The sequence below is a fragment of the Nuphar pumila genome, chromosome 10 (genome assembly GCF_984573655.1).
Source record: "Nuphar pumila chromosome 10, dmNupPumi1.hap1.1, whole genome shotgun sequence".
Classification (NCBI taxonomy): Eukaryota; Viridiplantae; Streptophyta; class Magnoliopsida; order Nymphaeales; family Nymphaeaceae; genus Nuphar; species Nuphar pumila.
The window spans coordinates 13,102,113-13,113,829 of NC_143258.1; positions in this window are offsets into that span (position 1 = coordinate 13,102,113).

Here is an 11,717-nt window from a genome sequence, read left to right on the forward strand (position 1 = left end):
ACTCTCCAGATATCGAGATCCATGGATTGCAAGAATATTGTCATTCTTATTTTCCAGTATCCATAGTTTGTTCTGTCGAAGAGAGGAGGACGAACAGAAGAACTACCTTCTTTATGCTGAGATGTTGTAGTTGCCATGCTAGATGATGGTCAAATCAAAGTAATAGCAAACCTGCGCTCTGATACCAAATGAAAGTGCACTAGGATCGAGGCAACGAGCACTAGAGGGGGGGTGAATAGTGCTTTTAAAATTTTAATACAACCTATGAGCCCTCCTTTTGAATGCAAATGAGATGCAATTGGCTTTTGAGGTTGTTGAAACACTCTACTCACGAATTCACTATCTCTCAAAGTGATTTGAGTGAAAAACTGAAGTGAAAATATAACGTGAGTGAGAAAACAAATACTTGAATGAATAGGAGTGAAAAGCAATAAGTAAATGATTCAAATCGATTGAATTCTTGTTGTTTTTTAGTGTACAATGCACTCATATTTATAGTTAAAGTTTTCCATACGTTGAGGGTATGAAAGGGTGTCAAAACTGTCCATTTCGAACGATCAAAACGTTTGAAAAATGAAAAGACACGCCTTTTTGAAGTTTCAGGATAACGGCAAAATTAGTCGACTAAAACATCAGTTAGTCGACTAATAGTTAGTTATTAGTAGACTGACTGTTATCGTCGGTCGACTGAACTGTTAATCGATCCATTTGAAAATCTGAACTTTTGAAACTTAGTCGACTTGAGAAAAGTTAGTCGACTGATAATATCATCAGTAAACTGAAAAATCTTTTAGTCGACTGCTGCTAAAATCTTCTGAAAAACAAACATTCTGTTAGGTCGGCTGATAAAAAGCATTAGTCGACTGCTGCTAAATTTCCAGAAAACAGACATTCTGTCCAGTCGACTGATAAAACCTCCGGTCAACTAATTTGACAAAAATGACTTTTTAGAAAATATGGCGCGAAAGGATTAGTCGACTGGTAAGTCTATTGGTCAACTAATAAACATGAAAATTTAAGAAAAGAGTTTTCAAAAAAGATTTTCATGAGGGTTCTTTTTAGAAAAGTTTTTCTAAAGACTTTTAAGGTGAAATGCAACCTAAATATGCACTCTAAGTAAGGCTCTTACAAGAATCTAAGACTTTTAATGAATTAAACATTTGCACACTAGTCTTCAAAGATTCTTCACTGAATTCTTCAATTTCTTCATGGCCTTAGCTGAAATACAGTTGATTCCACTTGCTCATCATCAAAACCTTGTACTTGAAGTATCATGTATGGCTTCATTGTCGTAACACAACTGTGTCGTGCATTTGGGATGTGCGGCTAGCCAAATAGCTATATTACACAAAAGACTGTGAAACCACAAGGGTGGGGGCCCGAACGCTTGCTGCCCCAAAACTGCTGCAGCGACTACCTAATCTGGTTGCAACTGAGGCCACGCTTGGGCCCAAAACCCGCAGCACAACCCAAACCAAAATGCAGCCAAAGTGCTGTAGCCGCTCCTTTAGGTGCAACTTGGGAGCGGGGCCTCCCAAGAATTCTGCAAAAGCACTGCTGCCATGCGAGTCTAAGTGGCTCGTTGGTCTGGACAACGGTCCAAACCTATGCAGCCGAACCATGGGGTCCTGAAATGCTTGGCAGCAAGTCTGGACATACGGTCCAGACTCGCCCAGGTCCGTGTCCACGGAGCACCACCTGAACCGGGTTTGGTTCAGGTGCAATGAGGCCGGACACAGGTCTGGAATAGACCTGTGCCTGTGCCAAAGGGCTAGAGAGCCCACAACAAGTCTGGTCTAGACTTGCCCCACACAAATCAAGCGCGACACCTGAACCGAATTCAGTTCAGGTGCAACGGTCATGACTCAGGCTTGCCGCAGGCCCGGGTCCAACGCAGGGTTCCACAGCATGGTCTGGACAAAGGCATCCAGATCAGTAGAGGTGGGGGGGGCAGGACGCACCAACCGAGGTGGTGCAGGGCACTGCAAACCACACTAGCCGCAGGAAGGCCAGCGCCAAGGGCGCCTGCGCACCCAGGTCACCCAAGTGCTCTTCCAGCACTCGACGTGCCCTGGGCTCAAGTGGAGGCCTTCCCCGTTGCTCTGAGCCTGTGCTCAGTCCTGGAGAAGCTAGCGTCCAGCCTGAACCCAACTCGGTTCAGACTGAGACTACCGAGAAGGAGAGGAGAAGGATTGGTGGGTTCGGCTAGGGGTGAGCCCGAACCGGCTTCCTAGCACCACCACAAGAGATGGCAGCATTGCTGCCCATCCTCCATCACAAGTGGTGGCTGCAACACAGCAGACCACCCCACCATCGAACCCAAGAAAGAAAGAGATCGAGAAGCCCAAGATGCAACATTGAATGAGATAAAAGTCTAAACAACAATAATCTTGAAACGAGCATGTATTAAGCAAAACTAGTCTAATCCACCGGAAACCCCTTGCATGCCATGGGTGCAAGGTGATTTGGTTTTATGGAGGAGTCTAATGCCCCACAACATCTTCAAAAAGGGGAAAAGAACACATGCAGCCCCGAACACATTATTTGAGAAAAGGAGATATTATGTAACAACCTATTCAAAACTCGACTCAAACACAAGAAGGCATGGCCGAATTCTAAAAATGCACATACTTTGTCTAATCCACCGAAATCTCCATACATGTCATACAATGCATAAAATGGAGTTCGGTTCCATGCTATCTCGAGGGCCAAAACCAGCATAGACATCATACTTAACCAAACAAGAAAATAAGCATATGGAGGAACGGTTGAAACCTCACCTCCGAGGCTTTCTCAACGGTGGAAATGGTGATGCTACGACTGGAGCTTCAACGTAGATGGAGCTGGGCTCCCACACTAAACCTCACGATTTGGAGAAGAAGGGAAGGAGAGGGAGAGAAGAGCAAGAGAGGAGATAGAGGGAAAATCGTCCCCTCTTTCTCTCTCTTTCTTTCCCCAAAACCTTAAATATAGCGTTACACGATTGGACGGCTGGGATATGTTTAAGGAGGATGGAGGGCTGGGGTGAAACACGTACTTTCATGTCCAATAAATACCTTTTTAAACTCTTTGAAACTCTTTTCAAAAATGCCGTTCCCTTAAGTTTTCAAAGTGCCATTAATGTTTTTTTAAAATTTACAAAAGGCTGCCGCCCAAACCAGCCAACCGATTTTCACCATTTGAAAACTTCCAAATTAATTGCAAAAAGACCATGGGGTGCCAGCCCCATGCTCCCTTTCTTGGAAAATGTGTCCCTCATGATGAGCTCTAAGCCTCATCATGAGGTCTTGAATCAAGGGTTGGGCCAATAGAGGCCCTCCCTTTTTCCAAGCCATGCAAACCTTTTACAACAATGCCACCCAGCTGGTCAACTACTGACCGGCTGATCCACCATGACCAAAATCATCCTCCTAGAGGGGCACCACTTAGGTTTGGGCCACCTCTAGTCGATCCGGATCCAATCTAAAATCGCCAAATGCACTATATTCAAAACAATGCTTATTTAATGATTTTAAATATTAAATTAACTTCAATAAATCATTTAGTTATTTTCAAACCCTCAATTAACATGGAATGTCCAATGCCTCTTAAAGAATTTCTCCTTCATTTGCGAGAAACAAGCTTATTACGACTCGCGTACAATCGTTAAGCAAATCTCGTAATTCACATGCACTGACGGGGTTTTTACGTCGTATAGGTCCCAAATTCGAGGACAAACTATACAAATACAATAGAAACTTACCCTTAAAGTTTCAGAGGTTAATTCATCCGAATTTAGGCACTTCTTACTTATACACTGAACTTACGCGATTTTCGGGTCACGCGCATAAAGCTAAAATATAAAGCATAGTCAATTTATACTTAATTACGTGCTATAGCCTCATAAACACACAAAAGCATACATATCAACTCAAAGCAAATAGTAAATTCCTTATAAAATTTCGTGGGTCGTACATCCTACCCTCCTTAAAAAGGATTTCGTTCGTGAAATCACAAAACAACAAACAACAACAAAATGGTCAGATTTCATCTGACGGCGCCTAATCGGCCACAACTAAGTCTCTCGTAGACTTCTTAGGACAAAACTTGGCAATGTGTGTGGCGCCCCAAACCTCGACTTTGGAAAACTTGGAATTTCCGGGAAATTTTTTTTTTTGAAAGGGTTTAAGTGAAAAAAAAAATCAACGGGAAGCAGGTGTGGAAAAGAAAAACAACAAAGCCGCAAGTCTGGGCGGCCACCACAGATAAGTGCAACAAGTGGAAACAGTGTAACCAACGGTGTGTACAAAAGTGTAACGGTGGAGTAAAAAGGGTTAACACCCCAACAATTTAAAGAGTTTACAAATGTAAGTACAAAGGGTACAAAACTGGGAATTTATCCCAACAACAACCAAAACCCAAAAAAAACCAGGTACAGGAACTGCAGTCAAGTGTGTGGGTCCTCCGAGCCTCCACCGTGTATCACCGCATCCGCACTACACCTGTTCGTCACCTACATCCCCATAAAACGGGGTCAGTCCTCTTGCGAGGCGGTGAAGAAACAACCACAAGCATATATATATATATATATATATATATATATATATATATATATATATATATATATATATATATATATATATATATATGTATCATGTACACATGAAAAGCAGAAAAGCTAACAAGTGTAAGTACCTGTGTCGGGTAGGAGTAAGGTGACAAGTACTAGTCAACAAGCTATAGCAACAGAGAAAGCAAGTGACTAAAGCAACTAACTGAGCAGCGAATAACTAAGGAAGCAACACTAACTGTAAAGCAAGTGCTCAAGGTAGTAACAACTATAACAAGTACTGAGCAGCAAAGTAACCAAGTAACAGCTGAAGCAAGTAAAGCAACTGGAGTAAAGTCCACAGCACAAGGGAAAATAACAACTATAGTAAGTCAGCTGATTGGTTAGTCTTTAAGTTCTTCTGATTACTCCTTCGGGTACGCGAAGAAAACCTCAAATTCTGTGAGACATGCACCCGGCGTCTGTTATTAATTGTCTAGTTTGGTAATCGGAGAAGCTACAGACCGAGTCAACCTCATGCGAGCAACACACGGCTAGGAGACAACACTCTCATAGGCAAGGATTGCAATTCATACTACTGCAGTAGTGAGGTCCTAAGAAGGCAACCTCGACCTCCCTGACTCTGAGTGACTGGAGGCCAAAGGACGCTTCAACTCCTGTCAAACATGTGTCGTAGTAACGACAAGTCACTCAGGGTTGTACCATCCACCCTCTCCCAAGGTGAACCATTTTGTGAATGGGGCGAAGCAGGTTTATCTTTCTTAAGGCTCTTGTTCAATCATACCTCACAACGAGGAATCTGCCTCGTGGTCCCCGCAGGGTACGCAAAACGAGGACTTGGCCTGCCCATCCATGTGCTCAGCCTCACACGGACAGCAGAGCACACCGCTCATGAAAGCAGTCAAAACACCATATTATTTATTTCCTGTTTAGGGTATATCACACAAGAGTCCACACAACACAAGGGCCACTGCTCGAAGATTCCAACTGAGCCCACAACAAAACATTTCAATATTCATACCCTATGGTGTTCAGTTTTCTTTCTTTTCATTACATCAGGTAAGTGCACCTAGTGCGCTCACCAATGCCTCAGCGATGTACCTCCTCAGGGTACACACTACTCAATAACAGTGTCAGGATGTGCTAAGTGCAAAGTGAGGGAATATCACATGTTTCTATCTTTTGCACAAGTATAAACAACAGAGGCATCACATGATATTAAACTACACTATATTGCATACTTCAGGGTTATGATTGCATTCATCAACATTTTCATACTCAAGGGTTTGAAGTTGAATTCATCTAAAATTCCCTCTTATAGGAACAACATTAGCTATTTCCACGGTATGGGGTGTCGCGCCTGCGGACCCGAAGCAAGAATATTTCAACTACACTTGTAATTCAATGAAGCTTCCAAATATGTGGATTTGCAATAATGTTCATCGGGGTTCTTTAACTAGGCATTGTACGTAACTCACGGCATAAGGATCTTCCTTACGCAATATGACACACTTACGTGTCGAAGGTGATATTGAAATAATCCATCCAATGGGTATTACATTGGCATTGCCACGGTTCGGGGTGCCACGCCCGCAGACCCACAACAAATCGGTTGCCAAAACGAATGTAAGACAACACTGAGTAACTCGAACTTAGCTCGGAGTTGTGGAGTCATTCAAAGAAATTACTTGGACAGGACACCGGAGTGTCGCAAGTCCATTCGGTTACACCAAAATGTTTATCATGTGCTTTTAATATATATATCTACATATATATATATATACACATTTACATGCATATCCATGTTTACAACATATTCGAGGTTCCGCATTCATATACGTATGTTCACATATACGTGTACACCTTCATACATATAAATATATATATATATATATATATAAATTAATATATATATATATATATATATGTGTGTGTGTGTGTGTGTGTGTGTGTGTGTGTCGAAAATAAAGCAACTCAAGGCATGCACTCATGCCAAAACTTAACCGGGGTGTGAGAATGGTACGGGGCACTACTAAGGCTAGCTCGAACATAATAAAACCACCCTAAAGTAGGCTTGTTCTAGTTTAAACGGGGAAGAAGGTTGACAGTCACATAAGGGGCAATACCGGGGTTACAAGTGTGCCCACCTGCGGATTCCGCACACGTGCTGCCCAAAAACTCCAACTAACATGGGGGTCGGATCCCACGGACCAGACTAACATGTCCACCAACTAGGTCTGGTCCGACTCATGGATCAGACCATACTGACTAACGGGTTCGGTTGGGCTGACTCAAGCCCCGACAAGGGCAACCCGCTATCATGGTGCAAGGGAACTAAGGTCGACCGAGGTGTCTGGTCCATAGGACCAGATTGCAGTTACGACATGCTAAGGTCTGAACCCTTCGGTTCAGGCCAAAGCCCAAAGGGGCTCTGCTGAAGGAGAAGCCCGAGAATGTCCAGCATTAAGCAGCTGGCACCCGACTCCAATATGCGTGAGCCGCGGCTAGCACTAGGTGCCAGCTGGGCTGCCATTGGGTTCAGGTCTGAACCAAGGTACAGACCTACACCCACAAGGTACTCACAAGGTACCACGAGTGCTCTGCACCCAGGTGGTGCGCGCCCGGCTCCAGCCGAGGAGGGTGACAACTGGGCTATGCTCATGCCACAGCCGGTCCAGTCCAGGCTATGGTGCTGGTCTAAATCCAGGGTTCAGACCGGCACCTAGCCTAGTCGAAAACCCAACCAAAATAAAGAAGAACAAAGGTATAATCGGATGGTCTAGGCACAAAAAGGAAAAGAGCACATAAGTATTAAGTTACGTAAGCTGGGCGCCTAAGTGCTAAGCGTGTACACAGGTCATCCGAACGGGGCTCAGCTCTAATGTCTGGTAAGCATGCTGGTTGGAGGGTCTGGTCCACTGGACTAAACCTTGCGCCACTCCCAACTCACGATCAGAGGTCTAAAGGGGCCGAACAGCCAACCCAAAGGGGTCTGGCCTCGAATAACTGGGCTTACCTAGTCGGTTAGACCATGCGATGCCCAGGTGCGCCAAACGAATGGAGTCAACCGAAAACCAATGAGGGTCGAAAAATAACAAAAAAACAAAGATAAGAAACCGGCATCACCTTGTTGCTGGAATTGCCTAGGGGTTCCACTCCCAAGCAAGGCTGGTCATGACGTGACCCAAGCCCAAAGGTAGGGCTGCAACCCCAGTCCCAATGTGTGGGGACTGGGCCGAGCCCAACACTTCAAGAAGAGAGCAACAAGGGAAGGTAAAAAAAAATGTGCTAGTGGTTGGAACGCACCAGTCGGCATTCCAGCACCTCAATAGACCATCAAAACAGACCGGGTGTAGGCTGGACGAGCTCGGCTCGGTCTAGCACACCCAGAGATATCGCAAGGTCCATGAACATTCCGGCAGAAAGGAGAATAGTAACAGCATTGTATTAGAAGGGTAAACAACAACTAAGCATGGAAGATGAGTAAACTGAAACGAGATTGTAAAAAAATAAAAGGGAATAGAATGTAAATGCATGCAACAAGGTATCGATGCAGAAACCATGGTGATTCAAGATTTAAAAAAAAAAACATCACTTAAACTAATCCGCCTTCTTGGGCTTGCATGCATTGATGCATAGCGCCATTGGCTTCATGTCAATCCGGAATCATAGGATTAAGGTGAGTCTTCACCTTTGCTATTGAAGAAGAGGAAAGAAGGTTGAGGTGTTGCAGCTTCTCACGCCCAAGAGAGAGCCCACGACTGGAGTGAGGAAACTTGAGAGAAAAGAAGAAGTTTGGGAGAGAGAGAGAGAGAGAAAGAGATAGGAAAAATCGCCCACTAGAGAGAGGGGCCCATTTTTTTCTAAAGTTTTTATAGAGGTGGAAAAAGATTTGGACGGCTGGGATGTAGTCCCTCCAAGATAGAGGGTTGGGGAGCTCCACGCCCCCCAACAACCAATGCATGTTGGTCTTTCAAAAAGATTTTGCAGAATTTCAAAAACACCATTCATTTAGAACCTTAAAACTTCAACAAATAACAAGGGGGCGCCCTTGGCTGCCACCCAACGTGCCCAATAGTTTTTAAGGATTCAAAAGCCTTTAAAAATTTTACAAACCTGCCATGGGGCGCCAGCCCCATGGCTCCCTTTTGAAAATAGCGCCCCTCATGATGGAGCCTAGGCTTCATCATGAGGGTGTTGGAAAGACCCATGGCCAATGAAGGCCTCTACAAAAATCCATGCAAGAAATTTTCGAAATTGCCATCCAGCTGGTCAGCCTTGGCTAGCTGGTCAACCAAGGACATGGACGTCCACTATAGGGGTCGCCCATGGGTCTTGGATCCACTAGGTGCTCCGGATCCAAAAACCAAAACTGCATATCGTGTGAGTCATAAGAAAATGCTTATTTAATGGGTTAAAATAATAATTTAATTCCAATAAATTATTTTATTCTCTTTATAACCTTAATTAACGTAGAATGGTTGATACTTCTTGAGGAAATCATCTCTTGTTTGCTAAAATTAAGTGTTCTAAGATTCGGGTCCAAAATTAGGTCAAAACTCGTAATTCACATGCACTGACAAAGTTCTCTCGTTGTTCGGATCCCAAATTTGGGGTGTATCACTACAGCCCTATTCCAAACTTACCCTAAAAGTTTCAGAGGTTAATTCAGTCTGGATTTCCCGCAATCGCTCTTTTTACATAAAATTACACGATTAACCCAGTTCTCAAAATAAGCAAAACTTTAGAAGTTGCCAAAACATAAGAATTCATTGATTCTCGTATAATTACACAATATACATAAAAAAAAATAGAATCGTGGATCTTACATCCTCCCCTCCTTAAAAGGGATTTCGTCCACGAAATCACTCTTAGGAGGTCACAAAAAGTTTTGGATACATCTCTCTCATGCTTGCTTCTGGTTCCCATGTGCATTCTTCAATGCCATAGTGTTGCCAACGTACCTTAACTAACGGAATAGTCTTGGTACGCAAAACTTGATCTCGTCGATCAACAATCTCGATAGGCCTTTCTGACAAGGTCAGATCTTCCTGCACGTCCACATCTTCGTAACGAATGATATGCGATGGGTCAGGAATGTACTTCCTGAGCATCGACACGTGAAACACATTGTGAATATGAGCATATTGTGGAGGCAACTCGACACGATATGCCACTTCACTAATCCTCGCCACGATCTCGAATGGTCCAAAATACCTTGGACTCAACTTCCCTTTCTTTCCAAAACGAAACACGCTCTTCGTTGGCGAAACTCTGACAAAAACCATGTCTCCAACATCAAAAGACAATTCGCGACGTCTCTTATCGGCGTAACTCTTCTGCCTATCTTGCGCTGCCTTCAAACGTTCACGAATCTTCTGCACTTGCTGCGTGTAGTGCTGAAGAACAATCAGCACTTCTCTCGATCTATCACCGATGTCGTCCCAATAAGATGGCGACCGACAAGGTCTACCATACAACGCTTCATACGGGGCCATCCCGATACTAGCGTGGTAACTATTGTTATATGCGAACTCTACCAAACATAGGTGTGAATCCCATTCACCCTTTCAATCAAGCATACAAGCACACAACATATCTTCTAACGTTTGAATCGTCCGCTCGGACTGTCCATCCGTCTGAGGATGAAAGGCTGTACTAAACTTCAACTTCGTCCCCAAAGCAGATTGCAACTGACCCCACAGTTGCGAAGTGAATCGGGGATCACGATCAGAAATGATAGATCTCGGCACCCTATGCAATCGAACGATCTCTATAACGTACAAGTCAGCTAAACTCTCAAGTGATTGACTGATTCTGATCGGCAAGAAGTGGACAGACTTGGTGAGCCTGTCCACAACTACCCAAATCGCATCGTGTTTACGCCTAGACAGTGGTAAACCTACCATGAAATCCATCGTAACATCCTCCCATTTTCATTGAGGGATCTCAATCCTCTGCAAGGTGCCACCGGGACGCTGTTGTTCCGCTTTGACTTGCTGACAAGTCAAACACCTTGTCACGTAAGCCGCTATCTCTCGCTTCATGCCATGCCACCAATACTTCCGTTGTAAGTCCTTGAACATCTTCGTTCCTCCCGGATGAATCGTGTACTTTGACATATGAGCTTCGTCAAGAATTTCTCTCTTCAGCTCAGGGTTGCTCGGAACCCAAAGGTGATCTCTCAAATGAACGTTGCCATCTTCAGACACTCTGAAAGAAGAATCTGCCTGCTCAGCCAAGGCTAGAAACTTGCCATACTTGTCGTCAAGCTTCTGAGCCACTACGATCTTCGGCAAAAGCTCTGATCGAATGGTCAGACCAGACAATCTGATCGAACCATCACCAACAGAGAAAGGTTTCCAAGCTACGAACTCTTCAATAAGCTTCTGGCTACACACCAGACTAGCCAAAACACCACTCACTTTGCGGCCAAGCGCATCCGCCACAACGTTCGCCTTACCAGGATGATAAGACAACGTGAAATCGTAGTCCTTGATGAACTCAAGCCATCATCGCTGTCTCATGTTCAGCTCCTTCTGAGAGAACAAATACTTGAGGCTCTTGTGGTCTGAAAAGACCTCAAACGATTTCCCATAAAGGTAATGTCGCCACGATTTCATAGCAAACACAACTGCTACCAACTCTAAATCGTGCATCGGATAATTTTGCTCGTGAGTCTTCAACTGTCTGGAGCCATAGGCAATCACTCGGCCATGCTGCATAAGCATGCAACCTAAACTGGTACCAGAGGCGTCTGTGTGCACCACAAAACCACCTCTACCAGAGGGTAAAGCTAACACCGGCGAGGTTGTCAACTTAGTCTTCAAGATCTGGAAACTGTCCTCACAGGCACTGTTCCACATGAATTTAACACCTTTACGTAACAGCTTTGTCAAAGGTAAAGTGATCCTCAAAAAGTCTTTGATAAAACGTCGATAGTAACCGGCCAATCCAAGAAAACTACGAATCTCAAACACATTTTGAGGCTACTTCCAGCCCAGAACTGCTTCAACTTTCGCAGGATCGATGGATACTCCGTTCTTCGATATCACATGGCCAAGAAACATGACTCGCTCGAGCCAAAACTCGCACTTAGAGAATTTGGCAAAAAACTGATGCTCACGAAGAGTACTCAAAACAATCTGCAGATGCTCTCGATGCTGCT